At 36.3% G+C, this 19715-nt stretch overlaps 1 protein-coding gene across 1 annotated transcript in view; it reads left to right on the plus strand.

Moving 5' to 3' along the window:
* LOC120415180 (DNA-directed RNA polymerase I subunit RPA1) overlaps positions 1–19484 on the plus strand; it is a 44014-nt gene extending 24530 nt beyond the window's left edge. The window contains exon 6 of the mRNA XM_039576638.2: positions 19349–19484. The gene's annotated coding sequence lies outside the window, so the exon portion shown is untranslated. The remainder of the gene's footprint in view (positions 1–19348) is intronic.
* The last annotated feature ends 231 nt before the right edge of the window (positions 19485–19715 follow it).

Here is a 19715-nt window from a genome sequence, read left to right on the forward strand (position 1 = left end):
GAACACCCACAAATTCGGAACACTTTTGTGTTAATTTGTCAATAGAATGCCAAATGCATCTTTCTTGGTGACCCTTCTATTTTAAGGACCTTTACTTGGACATTCTCTTGCTATTTCACTAGCAAAAGCAGTTCTTTTTGAACAAAAACTGCATTTTAAGACTATTTTATTCAGAGTTGCAAAACACTGCCTTCAAATTGCCTGTTCCATAACTGTGGGATGTTATTGTGCCTCCCACAATTGTGGAACACCTGAATTTAACTGATATTTTCACAAAAAAAGTTATCAAACCATATAGAAAACATCACTAAGCTTGAGTTTCATTGGTTTCAGTGTATGAAGTCATTATTTTGTAGAAAATATGTACTCCTGGAGAGAATCAAAGTTTGTTTACATTTGCAAGAAAAAAGTGTTCCGAATTTGTGGATTTCAAGGGTCAATGTTTTTCTTTGAAAACTTGATATAAAATGTGAAAAAGTACAGCCGGTCAATACATCAATCGAAAGATCGCAAGAAAAGCTGTCACATGCAGGTAGAAGCAAGTCATTATGTTCAATTATCGATTTTCTATGATTTTTCGAACATTGGCTGATCTGTAAACTGTTCCGAATATGAGGGATGACTGTACCTGTCAAAATGCCTAGCCTCAAAATTTTGTCGCGAGTTGCTTTTCTCTTCTATTGCGGGTATTCCCGAGAAAACCACGCGGAAAACTAGCCTCGAAACGACGCGCCGCACTTTCGGCAAATGCGTACTGTCAAATTCCATACTGCGCGTTTTGTTTTTGTTGATCTTCTTCTTCGAATCGCCTGGCATTGTTGTCAGGTATGTTTTATATTGCACCAAAAGTGCAGAAAATCGCTGGCAGCAATGTCTATGGCATATCCTGAAATGCCGCGCGGCGTGTACCTTTAAAAGAAACGAACAATACCGAAATTTCAATCACTTGGCCCATGAATGCATTCAAATGATTGCTGGCTGTCATCGCCGAAACGAGAAAAAGAGAAAGAGCACGTGTCGTCGTGCCGGTCGGCTGTTTGAGTGTTGAGCTCGGATTTCCAAGTATTGATGAACACACTTAATTGAAATCTTATATTCTCGAATTAACGGGATTGAAAAAGCTTCAAAATTAAAATATCAGTACTTCATCTATGACCAATAAAGTTTTTAGGCCCGTGTTCGACAATTACGGTGACCTACGTCGTGTTAGGGTGGTCCAAAAAAAAAGTTTTCGTCGATTTTCGCAAAAAACACATTTTTCAAAATTCCGCGCCATTTCAATCGATTTTAGGTATGTATGACAAAAGGTCGAAAGATCGAATGCCAAAAGGTCGAATGGACAAATGGTCGAAAGTGGACAATAGGTCGAATGGACAAAACGTCGAATGCAATAAAATGTCGATTTTTTAAAACAATATTTTACAAAAATAACTTTTGATGTGAGTCTAAATGCATAAAAGTTTTGAACGGTTTGCATTAATTTCACTCCTATATTCTTGAAAATTTAGAGGTCTTCTGAATAAAAACATGTCCCCGGATTGCTGGAGACTTTTTGAAAAAGGAGGGGGTGTGGGGGGTTTATCATTAGACATACAAATAAATACGATCGATTTTTTGTATATATTCAGCTATACTTGCAGGCCAAGTGCGAATGATGCTGATGATACCTCTTCAGTTGACGCTCAGGCGAGGAACATCCTGGAAGGAGCGTCACTGACTACGTCCGTAGTCCTGTTAGGTCATACTTGATCAAGACAGTATAGCTCTGGTTCCTTGCAAGTGTCCTATTTTCTTACCTCCACGTTGGCTTGGTTTTCATGATGACCTAGCTGGTGGCCTGTGGAAACGGATCGTAAACCTTTGACCAAAGTCAAAGTCGAGACGGCTAAAAGAAAGGGGCGCGACAATGTGGGAAAAGGAAGTAATTTGTGATTGTAGACGGTATTGTTTTGATTCGCAGTATGTTGAGTCAACTGCTGTGGATGTACCTGAAACATCGCACAACGGGGTTTCTCTTCTCTTCATTCTCAGCTACCACCTATCTTCTGTTTATTTTGTTTCACTGATTTTCTAACGCGGCTTCTGTTTACTATCCTCCATTTGATTTCGATTTTACTCATTTGATTCTCTTATTTCTCAACGCTTTTTCACTCTATTTTACCAATTGATGCTGCTGTAACATACTTTCTGCTTTCCCTTAATTTGGCAGCGATGTCAATTTTGTTATCATCTGCCTTTTCTTTATTTATCTATTTGAATAATTTTTCATTTGCCCTATAAATTGCCCTCAATACAATCTAAGCTTGTTTGTTACCTCTTTTTATTAATTATTGTTAATTTCTTTATCTACTTCATAAATTACTATCTTTCTTTTACTATTGATTCTTCAAATAGTATATTTCTTTCACTGTCCATTGTTTTCAGTTTCACCCTTTTCTTCAAACAAATGAGGTTCGAGCCCTTACTCAATTTTTGGAGTGATCAAAGAATTAACACAAATATTACTATTGTACTTTTGAAAAACTTTTATAAAATGCTTAGGACCAAAAGTTGTAACAAAACACCGCGACAAAAGAAATAGCAACATAAAAACACGACTCAACACTAGGAAAGATTTCAGGAGAAAACAAAACACAGTAAAATAACAACTAGTTTTTGAATTCAAACTAAAAATAAAACAGTTTTTGCTTTAATGAAAGTTGATAGGCACACTATAAATGGTTAGGCGCTTATACTTACATCAAACTCTACGCAATGTACCACCCCCGGCCGAGTTAAAATGCGTAACCGGAAAAGAAGGTGTGCATGCCTGGCACGAACACTCAAAGCGTGTTCTAGCGTGCTGCTCGTACTGACGCAGAGCAAGGGTGAGATGTAGGTGTAAGGGCAGTGCGTGTTCGTCGGGAACCTGGTGCATAAGATCGGTCAAGGCCCGTTCTTACACTGAAAATTGCGAATTGCGAATTGCGAATATTCAGCTATACTTTTTAAGTCAGATATTACTAAGGATCTAATATGACCATAAAGGATAGATTGAAAAAGGATGGAAAATCTGCTACAATATTTAAGAAGCAAGACATTTCCATTTTTCGAACTTTTTACATTTGAATAAATTGAAAAATCTCTAAAATATCTAAACTATTATTTTATAAAATAGAAAAAAAAAACAAAATATTTTAGAAGTAGTATTTAAAAAAAGAATCGCTAATTTATGAAAAATTAAAGTAAAAATTCACAAAAACATTAGAACAAACAAAAATAAGTTGTCATTAAAAATTGAATAAAAACATAAAAGTCGAAGTTTTTTTTTGAGGAACTGCTCATGTTTGAAAGAATGAAAAACCTCACAAGAGTATTATGAAAATCAAGAGCAGGTTGTTTTTTAAATAAAACTTAACTTCCAAATTATTTTAGGAGTCGAACTTTTTTTTTTGGAGAATTGCTCTTTTAAAATAAGAGCAATTCTCCAAAAAAAAAAGTTCGACTCCTAAAATAATTTGGAAGTTAATTTTTATTTAAAAAACAACCTGCTCTTGATTTTCATAATACTCACAAAAACATGGCGATAGTCAAAAATAGATTGTCTTTTTTAATGATTTAAACTTCCAAAATATTTTATAAGATGAACATTTTTTCAGAGAACTGCTCATGTTTGAAAGTAAATTCACACGACAAACAAGAATAAGTTGTTTTAGAAAATGAAATAATAACTGAAAAAATATTTCAGAATTCAAACTTTTTTAAAGAATGCTATTTTTTAAAGAATGAAAAAAAAAAAACATTACGACAGTTATAAAAAGGCTGTTAAAAAAAAAAAAAAATTAAGTAATTAAAGAAAAAATTGGATTTGTTTGCAAGAATTTTTTTTCAAGAATATTTTAGACGTTTATAATTATTGATATTTGTTTAACTTTTTCACATTCGTTCTTTTGTCCTTTCGAAGTTTTGTCCATTCAACCTTTTGTCTACTTTTGACCTTTTGTCCATTCGACCTTATGTCTTTCGACCTTTTGTCGCACGTCCCGATTTCAGCTGTATTGGACGCAAATGAAAGATGATTAGTTTGGCTTTTAGAAAAAATAGTTTCGAGTTTCAAAATCTGGCCTAACATTTGAAAAAAAACATTCATGTTCATGTAATTTTCGCCTAACAATGATTTAATAAGTTGTGGATATCAACTTGCTCCTCGACAATGATTTAAAATCAATTAAAATTTCTAACAAATGATAATCAATACTTTTCAGCATTCTAAGCCATTCCAGTGTTCATTGTCCTGGGGGGAGAGAAAGAGTATTCCTCTTCCGCTTTTACTCCCAGGATAAATCCCCGGGGCTACGTTTTTGCTGTTGGGAGATAAAATCAAATTTTGCTTCGTCGTTCGTTAATATTGTTGGTTGAAGCTATAAAAGCACTCAGTGTTTTAGTAGATGATCTCTAATAAAGATGTTAACTAAATCATCTAGGCTTTTAGGTTCATCGCGGTTGTTTATTATTGCTTGGCGTCACTTTTTAGATAAATTTACAATGATTTGACGAAAGTTTTATTTTTAACCAACTTCAAATTTTTATTAAATTAAATTTAATCATGCTAATAAAAGTTTAGTAAATAATTTCATTTTGTTTGTTTCTCAGTTCCAACAACCCCGAGGTCTGTGGTTATCAACATCACTTTTGCGGTTTCCCAAACACGAACCAAACAATTTAAATTTCGCCTAAGGGAGCCGCTGATTCCCATTCCAAGAATTTCGTTCTCGTTCCAAACCGCTCCAAGGGATATCAAAATTCCGTGCAGCTGCCGCCTCTGCCCATCATCCCTAACCTCATCACCGCACCAACCAAACCCCGGACCCCGAATACCTAAAAATGGTAATCATGGCATACTACGAGCTATTTCAACGGAAGCGGGCATCCCTGTAGCGGTATTGGTAGTAGCGCCAACGCCTACTTTGCCTGTGTGTGTCGGTGTGCCAACCCAGGGCGGCTAGTACTGCGCAGTATTCAGAACGTCGTACCAAAGCACATCTGCCAACCATCAGAACACTCTTGAAAATCGGGGAACCGATCGACAAACCAGACCATACGTGGATGAAGAGTACAGTACCGAGCAGGCAAGGCAAATTGATATTATACCCTTGTTCGGATGGCCTACGGGTCACCAATACGCCGCTGCCGAGAATGCGCACTACACGATTTCAACACAGAGAAGAACCCCGGGTAGAACCCCATTCCGAAGGGTTTCCAAGAGGCACCACGTAATCTCTCAACGAGACCCTTTTTTGTTGCCTTCGTCCCTTTTCCTTCTTTGAAATCTGTCTACCCCGCGCGTACTCCGGACTTCCCTTCAGTTTTGGTCCTGCTCTTAAAATTTCGATCAATGGCATCCCTCTCTCTCTCTCTCCTCGTCATGTGATGTTCTTCTCGCAGATCCCAGTAGACCTTGCCATTTGCTGGCTGTTGCTAGGTTGAAATTCATTGGTATTGCTGCCGCCGTGGGTTGCTTGGATCGATATTTGGGACGACACGACCATGATGGTTTTGTGAGGGGGCGCGCGCGCTGAACCCCGTCGAAAGAGGTCATTTCAATTCGCAGACCAGCAAGACGGGGAATGGGGATCGAAGTTTTGCGTCGTAGTCGTTGAGTATTGTCGGACCGAACAACCATGATAAGAATGTGAGGGTATTTCATTTGGATGGACGTTCTATATTCAGTGGGGTGCTCGCAGTTGGTGGTGGCGTTCTTTTGGTTGTGTAGGGATGTGCGAGGTATAATTGGGTTATTGATAATGATTTCTAATTTGATTTTCGCAACTATAAAAAAAACGTTATCTACATTTTAATGGATCTTTAATTATGAATTGTTTTGTAGATTTGGGGTTGTAGTCTTCAAAAAAAAATTGCCCATTAAACATAAGGGTGATCTGTTTTGCAGATAGATCGCAAATCGTTCTGGATATTTTCTGGTCTATGAACTCGGTGTACCTCATGCCTCGAGTGCCTTCTTTTTGCAATTTGTTGCATAAACTAGGGGAAATATACCCTTTCTAATCAAATCTTGTCATATGAAGATTTTGATGCTCGATTTAAGCTCCAAAAATACTTTTTTTTGCTATAAACTTACCAGCAACAGCACCGCCTTGAGTACGCACGCAAATGAATGCCATTTACTGGCCAAAAAGATCAAATTTAATGCACTTTTGATCATAATTTCTATTTTGCGAGATCATTTCTCATCATTTTGGTGGCACACACATCCACACGCAAGATGAGAGCTTATCTGATTAACGAAAGTCGCCATCAATATCTTCTCACTTGTCCTAATGTTTTCAAAGCGCTTAAGATATGAAATTGCTTCCAACTTCCAACTCTTTTGCACATTAGTTAGTCACTCACTTGAAAAATAATCCCGAAACAAGTAAATAATGAGCAAGCGCCATCAAAAAAACAAACGCGCCAAGTCTTTTGACGTTTGACTTTTAACGACCCATTCCAATCGAAAGCTGAAGAGAACCGAGCGAGAAGCGAAAGCAAATAAAGAACAAAGGGTGGCCACCAACACCACCAGCAGCAGCGCGCTCTGGTGTGAGCAAGTGATGTCAGGAAAATATTTTTCGTGAGTGTTCGCTTAAAATTGCATCACAATTGGCAGCACTAAGCAGACCCAAAACAGCGCTGGAAGAAAAAAGAACTAAGCTGAAACTTGAATAAATGGGTGTGGCCCAATGCATTCTCGTCTGATTAGAATACATTTAGGATTTTTTTTATTAAAATTCATGTAAATGGAATAGAATAACGTTTAGTAAATGTGAAAATAAACAGAAATGTTCACAAAAAGTCTTTACTCGTTGGTGAACTTGGTTTTAGGATATTTCAAGGAACGCTCCAGATTATCCAGCATCATTCAAATACGACCGCTTATTAGGCTTAAAAAGGGGTATATTTCCCCTACTACAGTCGAGACTCGATCATCTGAAGGCCTCGGAAAAATTTCACTTCGGGTAATCGAATCACGAAAAAACTTTTTTTTTCGTTGTCTTATTTTTGATGGTCGAGCTTAAGTGTGATCTACAAACTACTCTAAAATGATTAAGAATTTTTTAATACAAGATGGCGGAGAAAATGGCGATAAGAACATACTGAAATTTTTTTTTTTAAATTTAAAAGGCAAACAAATATTTAAAGTAGTAAGAAAATAAAAAAAAATGTTACGATTAGATTATCCGAAGTATCATACAAGCCTTCGGATAATCGAGTCTGGATTGTGTTTTGTTATCCATTTAAGGGCTAAAAAGTTCAACATTTCAACACTTGTATCGAGAGTAAACCTTTTCCATTCTCTGAGATTTCGGCCGTTAATTTTTTTTTGCTTTGTTTAATCTGACTGAAATATTTTGGGTACCTTCCACATGTCCAAATAAACGATTTTGCATCTCAATATCATTTTCCATAAAAATTGACAGAAATGGTACACCCAAAATTCAGAATCGAGATAATCGTTCTCTCAAAATCAGTGTTGAAAATCTGACGACTATGATTAATTTGGCGATTAATCGTTGCCTGTTACACCTCACGAATAAGACTGCTGAGAATAATCTTTATTCTCAAATTGCCACGACTAGCTGTCATTCGTCAAGAGTGCAGACGATGATTGTAACAACCCATGACTGCTGGTGTTAAATGGGAAAAATTATAATCAGATCGCAGCAAGTTGACGACTAAACCCAATCATTCAAATTTTTATTCGTCTATGCCACAGCCAGCGATCAAGTGTCAGTCGGGAAAGAAACGATCAAAGCATACTCAGAGGGCCTTTCTTCAGGCAATCGTTATTCGCTCGAAGTGATTTTTTTTCAACCTTGCTCAAAATTCATTGAGGGCTCAGTGCCAAAATCGATAGAATAATGATACCAACTCACACCATCATAACAAATAGGGACGTGGCGTTACATCGTGCTGCCACCTGGTTTTTTTAAGCGCAAGAGTGGAAAAGTGCTGAGTCATCGTCTAAAAATAGACGGCGTCCTATCTCGCCCAGCAAAATGAAGTCGATAAAGTAGTCGGTTTCGATGAGAAAAAGTGGAAAATGTGGTCTAAAAATAGCGACGCCATCCCCCTATGAGTTCATTCGTTAGTTGAATCAATAAATCTCCAACAAGTGTCATACATCGACTTCTGACTTCTCCATGGTCACCAAGCTGTGGTGGCCGAGGCAGCTAAGTCATTGGATTGGTTTGTCAAAGGTCTCTGGTTCGATTCCCGTTGTCGACACTTTTGGTTTTTTGTTTGACGGATGAACTTTTTTTGCAAATGAACCTCGAGAGAATAGTTCTATCGCCCATCTCGAGCTGTGTTCTCTGCGTCCGTGAATGGTACCACTATTCTCTCGACTCGAGACCATCATTCTCTCGGACTAGCGCTGCCAGTTTTGGGTGTATGTGAAAATTAAAACATGTTTCTTCTCAAGGCATTTTTTGATGGATTTGGTGTTTTCTGTTAAAATGTAGGTATAGATAAGAACTAGAAAACCGAAAAGGGTGCTGATTTTAATATCATTTTTCGCACCAATAAATGATTTCCAAAACACTATTTTATTTTTTTAAATATATTTTAGGATACAGGCAACAAACTTTAACCAAGTTCCCAAGCAACAAACTTTGTCAGACAACAGTATTACCTAACTGGTTGTATAACCGAACGGCCTCCTTACCACAACTTGTTCTGCAACTCATGTGCACTGGAAAAAGTGCAAGTTATCAGAGTAAGTTGAAGAAGTGTAAATGGTAACTTTGCACAAACTTTGGGATTGCTCTAAAGTTTTTGCAAAGTTACCATTTACATTTCTTCAACTTACTCTGATAACTTGCACTTTTTACAGTGCACAGGAGTTGCAGAACAAGTTGTGGTAACGAGGCCGTTCGGTTATACAACCAGTTAGGTAATACTGTTATCTGACAAAGTTTGTTGCTTGGGAACTTGGTTAAAGTTTGTTGCCTGTATCCCAAAACAGGATTTTTTAGGTACTTTTTTCTTGACCCTCTCGGATTTCAAAAATTTGACGGGCTTTCCGAACAAAATACACTGAAATAAAAAATCACTCCACTTTTATGAGATTTTTTTAATTATTAAATTTAAAAGTCAAATTTGAAGGTGAGCCCACGGTTTTTTTTGTTCAAAATTTTTGTGAAAATAGCCTAAGACGTTACAAAAAGACTCACGAAAAATGCAGGGTGGAGCAACTAACCTTAAAAATACAAAAATCATTTACTGAAACTGTTTTTTTTTAAAGAGCGCTAAACATCAACATTTTCAAAAACCGAACACGAGAGTCAGTTCTCCAGACAATTTAACATAAAAGTCTCCATATTGACCATTGTCCTAAGTTCAATCCTTGTAAACTCACAGCGGTTTTAAAAATAAAAATGTCGAAAAAATAAGTTTTTTTATGGTGTTTGGCAATTTCTATATGACAGACTTGATTTTTCAGTCTCGAAAATATTTTTACCGGAAAGCTCGTCCAATTTCCCATAAGTTTGTCTTTAACCACATTTCAATTGGATGTATGGGCTTGGATCAGTAGTGCGGTGCCTGTGTGGACGCGCAGTCCTGTTTTTTCGTGTTATTTTCCGTCTCTTTTATGTCGCTGTTCGAGTGCATGGGGTGATTGGATTTCTTCTTCTTCTTTTTTCATTTATTTTTTGTTCGCGCGTTCGTTGGCCGATGAGTTTTATTTTTGTTCTCTTTATATAGTTTTCGATACAAACGATCCGATTTTTGTTTTTTGAGACAAGCAAGTCGAATTGCTGGATTAAGTCCTTTCTATATCATCGATGATCGGAAGGCACGCCGACGAATATGTTTTAAGGCTTATGATATAAAATCATTTTAATGAATAAAGTCCTTCTTACATCACCGTTGATCGGAAGGCACGCCGACGAAGAATTTCTGGAGGATCGCGGTCGAATTAATACTATATTTAAAATTTTAGATAGCTATCTTTCGAATTCGATTGTGAGTAGCGGGACTTCGCGGTTACTATGCAACGTGTTTTTTGGAGTCTTTTTATATTTTAAATTTATAAGTCCTTCTTTTATCATCGTTGATAGGAAGGCACGCCGCCGGTTAAGTTCGTTTAAGTTATTGTTTTAATTTCATTACAATCGGTTACGTGGTGTCCTGTTTTCTTTTCGTTTATATTCGTTGATCGTAATAATTTATTCCAACTGGCAGCTTTAGTATTAACTCATCTACTATTTTTGACATTTGCTCGCGTTATCTTAATTGTACCAACAGTAAAAATATACTGATAAGTCCAGCCCATAGCACTACCGCTCGGTTAGCACGCGTTCGATTAAAACAAACTTTTTAAATAATCAATTATTTATCTTTCCGCAGCCGACTGCCTAAGATTTAAAATTTCAACCGATAAACAAAATGCTCATGGTCACATCACTGCCACTCGTGAATCCTGACCTCATACCCATCTACTAACCCCCTCAAAACTCATGTGATACTTTGTCGGAGATGCAGTCGATTGGGCGGTCTCTATCACTCAAGTATCGGACTAACATTCCCATCCACTTCCCCGTGACCCTACCACTGGTCGTGGCCGGCGCCGGTATTGATCAGCATGATAGGGGCCTTTGAGAAGTTGCGAAGCGAGGAAAGATAGCTCCCACTTATCTTCCACGGCTCGTGGATGTAACTTCTGGAGGTCCTGGTCAATAACGGAGTAGCAACTGCGGGTGGGCACCTATGCTTATGCTTATGCTTATGCTTATGCTTATTTCAATTGGATGTATGGGCTTACAGATCTAAGCTAATTACATTGCTCATAATTGAAAACATAATATTTTTTCAGTGTAGTATAGTAACCTGGATGGTAAATTAGCTTTTATCTGTAAGCCCATACAGCCAATTGAAATGTGGTTATAGACAAACTTATGGGAAATCGGACGAGCTTTCCGGTAAAAATATTTTCAAGACTGAAAAATCAAGTCTGTCATATAGAAATTGCCAAACACCATCAAAAAACCTGTTAAAAAAAAATAAAAAATCTCATAAAAGTGGAGTATTTTTTTGTTTCAGTGTATTTTTTTCGGAAAGCCCGTCAAATTTCCTACAAGTTTGTCTTTGACCACTTTTTGATACGAAGCAACGGCTTTGAGATACAGCAATATTTAAATTACGAAATACAAAAATATTGAAAACACTTACTGGCTCCATATACACAAAAATGGCTTATATAAGCGTAGGATAACATGTCTACAAAGTTTTATTGAATTCGGAGAGAGTCGGGTACAACAGATTCCCTATTTGACATGGAATTGCTCTTTAAATAAAATTCTAAAGTGCACTGTTTTTTTTCTTCAAATAATTGCCACTTTAGGTTAATTTTTTGAAAAAAAGTCCCAGTTTTCTATTTAAAATAACAATGTCAATGCTTGCCCATTTTTGTAAAAAATAATTTCGAAAGACTCAGAGTTTTTTTTGCATTTTGTTTTTTGACTATGCTGATACGGCCCTTTTCCTGAGAGATTAACAAAAAAATAATTTCCAGCTTAAAAAAATTAAATATATGTAAAGTATTCCTTCTTCGGAAAAAATATGTTGATTTTTTTGGAATTAAGAATAACATTTCAAAAGGACCCACTATTAAACGTTATGATCAAAAACGTAATTTTTCTTATATTCAGCTCTAAACTACAATTGGGTACTAAAGCCCTATGTAAATTTTTATGTACAACGGTAAAAAACACGATTAAAAACCATTTCTGATCACTTTTTTTCATTTTAATGCATAAATTTTTTTTGACAGGACAACATTTTTTCTATGGATCAACTATGGTCCCCTTGGAACGAGCTGTCAAGTAGGAGCTTTTCTGTCAAGAAGGACCGCGAGGTTAATTTTTCAAAATTGATTTAAAAATCCATTTTAAACTCTTTGTGGTCGTACAAAGGGTCATTGTACTCAGAAAAATAAGCTTCATCGCTGTAAACAATAATATCAGCAATCTAAGCTTCATTTTAGGACCCAATTGAGATGTCTCTGAAACAATTGATCCAACTGATTTAAAATTATTGAAAGTTCCGATTTGCACTCCAAAATATTTTCAGAATTTTCAGAATATTCTTCTTAAAAAATTGTCCAACTGATATATTAAAATTTAGTCTAATTTCATTTCGATGAGAGTTGAAAAAAGCCACATTTTACCGGAATTGCTTTCCAATAAACCTATCGGAGAAACCAAACCTGTACAAGCCCTTGTTCTCTTATCTACCTAGCAAATCGTTTCGAGTTTCCTCTTGAACATCACCTAGTCCGGCTGACAGAGCAACAAAGAGCACCCTCTACATCTCTCTACCGGGGTCATGTTATCGATTTTCCACAAAACTTTACCCAAGCTGATCCAACCCACAGCATCCGTAACACCAACACCAACTAGAGAAACTCAACGGAGCTGCAGGGTGTCTTCTTCGCTTTGCCCTTCTCTTATCTGCCTTTGCTTGGGTAGTTTGGTCCTGCCTAATCCCAACGCTCTTCAATCAATCTTCTCTTACCCAAAGAAGGGTCCTTCCTAGTTGGCTCTTGCTGTTCTTGAGGGACGAAAAATCAATAAAAGGAGGTTCGGGTCGAGGTTCGGGTCATGCTGAGTCATGAGAACGACCAGTAAGACCAATTCTGGTAAAATTGTTGACCTCTGATTAAAAAGTTCGGATCGAAGAGGGCGTTGGATTTTCTTCCAAATTAGAAGGACTACTAGGTTTTGAACAGTAATTCGTTCAACTCTCCAGCGCCACCTTCGATCCAAAAAGTTATCAAACTGGGTCTCCTCCGGATGTTCAACATCTGCAAAACCCGTGTACAGAAGATGACGCAAAACGAGAGAAACGACGACCACATCTGCGCAAGACAGTCGTGGCAGAAACCCCCAGGAGGAACAGTTCCTGGTTTCCCTTGGGCCCTCGTTTCTCCAGCAGCGGTGAACAAAGAAGGAGATACGGCAGCCGAAGGTCCCCAAGGGTACCGCCAGTAACCAGAAACAAGTTTGCAAGACAAGGTTGGACGGCTTCAACCCCAGAGGGATAACAGCGACGACTACGAAACTGAAGCTTGGCGGTTTGGGTTCGTTGATGGTGGTGCTAAATTAAGGCAGAACATTCGATGGGGAATGAGAACGAACCCCTTGAAATTTTGTGGGGGTATTAATAGCTCTCAACTGGGTCGTCGGTTGGTTGAGTTGATGGTTGTAGAGAAGTATTACGGTTTGGGGAAATTTTGATGATCAGCGAAGGGTATTGTGTTCAAAATACAAAAGAATTAATGATTAGTCAATAAAACTGCTCATATTAACTGCTACCATTATACTTTCCAATTAGAATGTGCTGAACAGTTCGAAAATACTTATAATTTGAAACTCGTTAAACCCCAATTGAAATATGCTTGACAAAGCTCTGGATACGGAAACAAGGAAACGTGATGATTGAATTGGACACGTATTGTGAAATGAATATCGGTTTCAAGTATTGACGCGAAGATTTCATCATCTAGAAGAATAACCGATTTATTTTTCAAAATAATTTAAAGGTCAAATTTGTTTGAATAAATACTTTAAAATATTTCAATAAATTTTTGATCTTGGCATGAAACTGACTTGAAAAAATCATGATAATTCACTTAATCGCAAATCAATCGTGACTAAAAATATCGAGATATCAAAAGATTCAAGCACATACGATATGTTCAATTAGTAATCGAAATTTGGTAACGATAACCGATCGTATGACAATAAAATGTTTAAAATAGAGAATCAGAGACATGTGTTCCTAGGCATATATAAGCCATTTTTATGTATATGGAGCCAGTTACACTCGATAATGACATTTGAGAAGGGCGTAAGTGTTTTAAATATTTTTGTATTTCGTAATTTAAATATTGCTGTATCTCGAAGCCGTTGCATCGTATCAAAAAGTGGTCAAAGACAAACTTGTAGGAAATTTGACGGGCTTTCCGAAAAAAATACACTGAAAGAAAAAAACACGCCACTTCTATGAGATTTTTTTATTTTTAAGTTTAAAAGTCAAATTTGAAGGTGAGCCCACGATTTTTTTTCGTTCAAAATTTTTGTGAAAATAGCCTAAAATGTTACAAAAAGACTCACGAAAAATGCAGGATGGAGCAACTCACCTAAAAAAATACAAAAATCATTTACTGAAACTGTTTTTTTTGAAAAGTGCTCTAAACGTCAAAATTTTCAAAAACCGAACACGAGAGTCGATTTTCCAGACAATTTTACATAAAAGTCTTGACCATTGTCCTAAGTCCAATCCTTGTGAAGTTACAGCGGTTTTAAAAATAAAAATGTTGAAAAAATAGGGTTTTTGATTGTTTTTGGCAATTTCTTTGTGACAGACTTGATTTTTCAGTCTCGAAAATATTTTTACCGGAATGCTCGTCCAATTTCCCATAAATTTGCCTTTGACCACATTTCAATTGGATGTATGGGCTTACAGATATAAGCTAATTTACTATCCAGGTTACTATACTACACTGAAAAAATATTATGTTTTCAGTTATGAGCAATGTAATTAGCTTATATCTGTAAACCAATGCATCCAATTGAAATGTGGTCAAAGACAAACTTATGGGAAATTGGACGAGCTTTCCAGTAAAAATATTTTCGAGACTGAAAAATCAAGTCTGTCATATAGAAATTGCAAAAAAACAATCAAAAAACCTATTTTTTCAACATTTTTATTTTTAAAACCGCTGTAACTTCACAAGGATTGGACATAGGACAATGGTCAATATGGAGACTTTTATGTAAAATTGTCTGGAAAATCGACTCTCGTGTTCGGTTTTTGAAAATTTTGACGTTTAGAGCACTTTTCAAAAAAAAAAAAAAAAAAACAGTTTCAGTAAATGATTTTTGTATTTTTTTAGGTGAGTTGCTCCATCCTGCATTTTTCGTGAGTCTTTTTGTAACATTTTAGGCTATTTTCACAAAAATTTTGAACGAAAAAAAAATCGTGGGCTCACCTTCAAATTTGACTTTTAAACTTAAAAATCAAAAAATCTCATAAAATTGGCGTGTTTTTTTCTTTCAGTGCATTTTTTTTCGGAAAGCCCGTCAAATTTCCTACAAGTTTGTCTTTGACCACTTTTTGATACGATGCCACGGCTTCGAGATACAGCAATTTTTAAATTACGAAAAACAAAAATATTGAAAACACTTACGCCCTTCTCAAATGTCATTATCGAGTGTAACTGGCTCCATATACATAAAAATGGCTTATATATTCCTAGGAACACATGTCTACAAAGTTTCATTGAAATCGGAGAGGGTCGAGAAAAAAATACCTAAAAAATTCCTGTTTTGGGCTGGAATTGCTCAATAACAAAAACAATTAAAATAACATCGAAAATCTTTCTACGTAAATTTGTTCTTAGATAGTTTACTAACATTTTCCCAAAATATGGTGGATTTTGGTGAACACTACCTTAAATGCCAGTAGTTTGAAAATTGACCCGATCTCACTCCTTAGAGGGGGTGACATTGGGTCAAATGAAACTAAAATGATGCTCAAATTCAACGATATGGTAAAAACAAGTCATCCAACAGTTTTTCTTGTTCGAGAGAATCGCTTTGACATGCTACAGTGTTTGAAGTGGAGATTTTCAAACATTTGGGTAGTTTTCGAGCAACTCCAACAAAAATATTAGAAACATGATTTTTTGAGAGGTAATTTTTGGCCAAAAACGTACCTCAACTTTCGATAGCTGCCAAAATAACCGGATTTGTTCTAGGAACGAGATTTTTTTTCAGCGAAGTCATCTTAATATGTCCCCTACACAACCCTTTTAACAGAATTCAGTTTCATTGAAAAGAACCTGAGAAATGGTAAAATTCTAATGTTGTTAGTCGATTACATGAATTTTACTAATTATTGAAACAAACTGTTAATCTCTATAAATACTTAAATTTTAACAAAATACCATATTTCTAGAGTAAATTTTCAAAAGTGCAAGATCCTCATTCTGGCAAATTTCATATTGATGTTTTGTGTAACATTGTTAAATCCAATTTAAACACGGATGAATACCTACTATGCAATTTTGAAAACGCATAGGACACATTCCGCCGTGACGTTGCAACGCTTTGACTTTTCTTTTTTCAGTATTTCGGCTGTAACTCAAAAATTACATTGAAAAGGTACATATGTTATTACAGATTCGGAAAGTACATTAAATTTCCTATAAGAAACAATGTTGAAACATTATTTTAAGCGAATATTCTATTTTTGAGAGGGGGATATGTAGCGTGACGTTGCAAAGCGTGACTTTTTCTCAATCCTGACCCAATTCATGTTGCGCCATTAACTCTGCTCTGTTAAACGGCAAATTTGGAGTTCTTCTTCCATTTTTAGTGTAAAATTGGCCAAAAAATCGAATGCAATCATTAGTTTTTCGAAAAAAATTAACCTCGATTTTTGAAGACCGCTTACTTTTCGTGACGTTGCAACGCTCTGTTTTTGAAAACAGGGTTTTTCGTTGCAACGTCACGAAATAATAGTTTCAAAATAAATCATAGTTTTTGTTAGGCTGAACAACTGTAGGTTAAGATTTGATTATAAGACATTAATAGACAGTACAAGGACATTCCCTATACCGCTTTCACAGTAGCAGTACGATTAACGAAGTTTTCCAAAGGGTTTTCAAAATATTTTTTTTTGTATTATTCCATTATCACGAACTTTTTTTTCGAGTTGCATCAAACTTAAATGACGGAATTTGTGAATGACCCATGTACAATTCTTCTGTAAATATGCTCGGAAACATTATATAACAAATATATAATATTTAGTATCCTTTTATTTTCAAAAACCAACTACGCATACACCTTTTTTGCCATGTGACCAATATGATTTAAAATTACGTGACGTTGCAACGCAAACTTAAACCTGTTGTAACTTTGGATCTAGACAACCAATTAAGTCGCTCTAGATTGCATTTGAATGCTCTTTCCAAGTACAAAGAGCATCCGAAATATCATAATAATTGAATGTTTAGTTTTTTGTTGACATAAACAAATTTCCCTTTTTCGTGACGTTGCAACGCAATAAAATGGTAAACTTACACTAGTTTGAAAAAATACTTAACTTAAGATAAACTGCAAACCCATGACATTTCCGTTTAGTACAACTAAAAACCTACAAAATGCAATCAAAAGAATATTTTTGCCTTCCTCACTTTACTGAGGAAATTTTGATAGTTTGTTTGCAGAATCGTCATCCTGCATACATTTGGCACTGTTTGCGAGTTTGGAAAACTGTCAAACACAAAAAATGCGACTTTGTTTGTTTGTTTGCCATAGTCTAATAGCTCGTTGACCGCCCGATATGTCAGCCACCATATTTCGCAGGGACAGTGAAAGTGTTTGCATTAAGATACTGTTACGAGGAGTTCGTAATTTTTGATTTATTTTTTGTTTCATTATTTGTGGGCTGGCCTTAAATCGTATTATGTTGTCTGTTTACTTTGTGAGTCTTGATTTTGATGTTCCGTTAAAAAACGGATGAAAAAAGTTCACGATGGTTTCCTTTTTCGATCATGAAATCCGATCAATGGTTTTCAAGATATCGCCGATTAAAAAATAGAACTTATTGGATAGTAGGGGAAATTCTCGTATGTTTGGCAGGTTAAGCACTCGCTCCTAACTCCGTCCAATTTGCTGATTTTCACTATTTGTACAACTAATTTTGCAAAACTTTTGATAGAAACTTGCTTGCTCACTCCTCATCGAGCTATTTATCACTCGATTTCAGTTGAAAACGCCTTCAATTAGTTTGAATTGAATGTCATAGTTCTGACCTGCCAACATTAGAGGCACGCTGGAATTAGATGCTGTTCCCCTACGTAGAATTATAGTAGTTTTTGCAATTCCGTCGTGAAACTACTTACTTTTCCTGTAATTCTTGAACGACGAAACAGCCTACTTTTCTGTACCAAAAATAACAGAATCGAATAGCAACACTTTTCAAAATAAATGCTGAAAAGTTCTACTTTTCAGCACTAAAATGGGTGTTGAACTTTTCGGCACTTGTTTCGAAAAGTAACACTTTTCAACATTTTTTTTTGATTTAAACGATTTATTGACAAAATACATGAAAATTTGACACAAAATTTCACTCAGTGTGTGTTTTATGGAATTGCAAAAAAAATGTTGTATGGAACTCGTTGCAAAACTTGATTTTTTCAGCACTCTTCGTATTTATCCAACTCGGTGAACCTCGTTGGATAAATAATGTAGGACTCCTTTTGGAAAAATCCTCTTTTTGCAACTTGTTGCATAAACTACTATTAGAAGAGTGCTGAAAAAATCAAGTTTTGCAACGAGTTCCATACAACATTTTTTGCAATTCCAAAAAACACACACTGAGTGAAATTTTATGTCAAATTTTCATGTATTTTGTCAGTAAATCGTTTAAATCCAAAAAAATGTTGAAAAGTGTTACTTTTCGAAACAAGTGCTGAAAAGTTCAACTTTTCAGGACCCATTTGAGTGCTGAAAAGTAGAACTTTTTTTTCTTTCATTCTTTGTAAGACATCTCGGCAACCAAAGGTCGTATCAAAAATGTAAAAAATATAAAATTGTTGGGAGTTCTTCTTAAAAAATCACAAAATTTATTGTATTTTGAAAATTTCCAGCAATTTTAGGGAAAATAAATGAGTGAAAGACCCTATCATTTGCTGATTCTTGCACCAAAATATCAGAGGGTTCAGCGACCGTCGCTCTAGCTTGTGAGTTCTCCTCTTCTATCTTGTGCTTGCTATCAAGTGCATTCTCTTTCTATCACTCCTTCTCTTTATCTCGTTCACCTTCCCTCTCCGAAGATTCTTTTGTTTTCTCTGAAAATTTAAATACGCGAAAGAGGGATTGCGTTGGTAATTTTTTAAAGAGAACGGAAAAGGAGAATGACACACGGGATAGAGACCAACAATACTTTTTGCTGAGAATTTCACGACGGAAAGAATAGCAGTGAAATGTTGCTAAGAACCGAAAGTTTGATATTTTTCTTGATATTTTTGCAACACTCATTTTGAGTGCAACTCGGTAAAATAATTAATTTACTTTACTTTGAATATATTTTTATTTTAATAAAAATGTCTGAAAACCAAACAGAAAAGGCAATCTATTACATACAATACATATGTATACACTTTTGCCTACTTTAAAATTGAAAATTCTACACAAAACACTCTTAAGAATGTCGTTTGAACGTGCATGAAATACGATAAAATCAAGCAGCACAAAATTTACTAACATGCGTTTTCCCCCTCCCCCTTTTCCAGATCGAACACTTTGACGGCGCTCCGGCCACAATCTGCGAGTACTGCAGCACACGCCTGGACGACTGGCAAGCGTTCCGCGAGCAGGTCATGGGCACGGACGAATACCTGCGCAACTCCCAGCGAAACCAGTCCCAACTCCAGGTGGCCGCCCACGAATCGTCGCTCGTCGAGCCGGAATACGCCCAGGAGGACAACACGATGACGGTGCTGGTGGAGAATCTGGACGGTGGCGGGGATGAGGAGGAGGAGGGGGAGAGTTATCTGATTGGGGAGGAGCTTTCGGCGGAGGACGTGATGCGGCAGGACGAGTACTACGAGATGATGGAGGAGACGCAGGAACCGGCGGAATCGTCGCTGGTGCAGCAGA

This window comes from Culex pipiens, chromosome 2 (assembly GCF_016801865.2).
Source record: "Culex pipiens pallens isolate TS chromosome 2, TS_CPP_V2, whole genome shotgun sequence".
Lineage (NCBI taxonomy): Eukaryota > Metazoa > Arthropoda > Insecta > Diptera > Culicidae > Culex > Culex pipiens.